The following is a 706-nucleotide window of genomic DNA, read 5'->3' on the forward strand; positions in this document are numbered from 1 at the left end:
CATTACGCCTATGGGATGTCCCCACTTTTCACAAAAACAAACCTGTGTGTGTGTGTGTGTGTGTGTGTGTGGAACGACTGCAGGTTAAGCATTTGAAGTCTCACACCAAGCACAATTCTTCCAAGAAAGTGGTTCAGATAGAATCTACCAGAAAAAAGGTCAAGAAAACCAATTAATTCGCTGTTCCAAATCCTGGATGCACAAAAGAGGAATTCAGAGAATAAAGGGTGCTGTCAGATGAGAGTCTAAGCAGTTGATAAAAACATCACAATAATCCAAAAGTAATCCACAGCACTCCAGTCCATCAGTTAATGTCTTGTGAAGCCAAAAGCTGCATGTTTGTATAAACAAATCCATCATTAAGACATTTTTAACTTCAAAAGCATTGCTTTCAGCTAAAATACAAATCCATAATCCATAATAACACTTACGCCAGTGAAAAAGTCGAGGAGAGAAATGCACAGATCAAGCAACGTCTACAAGCCAAAAACAGTCCAAAACAGCTCTAAAAAAATATGTGGGTGGATTTAAATGTGAGAGAAAACAGGAGATGTTTACACTGGGGAAAGCAATATCGTGGATTATGGGCTCATATTTTAGCCATTAGCAATAGTTTGAAGTTAAAACACATTAATGATGGATTTGCTTCTTACAAACATGCAGCTTTTGGCTTCACAAGATGTTAACTGATGGACTGGAGTGGTGT

This window comes from Sinocyclocheilus anshuiensis, unplaced genomic scaffold (genome assembly GCF_001515605.1).
Source record: "Sinocyclocheilus anshuiensis isolate Anshui unplaced genomic scaffold, SAMN03320099.WGS_v1.1 scaffold121, whole genome shotgun sequence".
Classification (NCBI taxonomy): Eukaryota; Metazoa; Chordata; class Actinopteri; order Cypriniformes; family Cyprinidae; genus Sinocyclocheilus; species Sinocyclocheilus anshuiensis.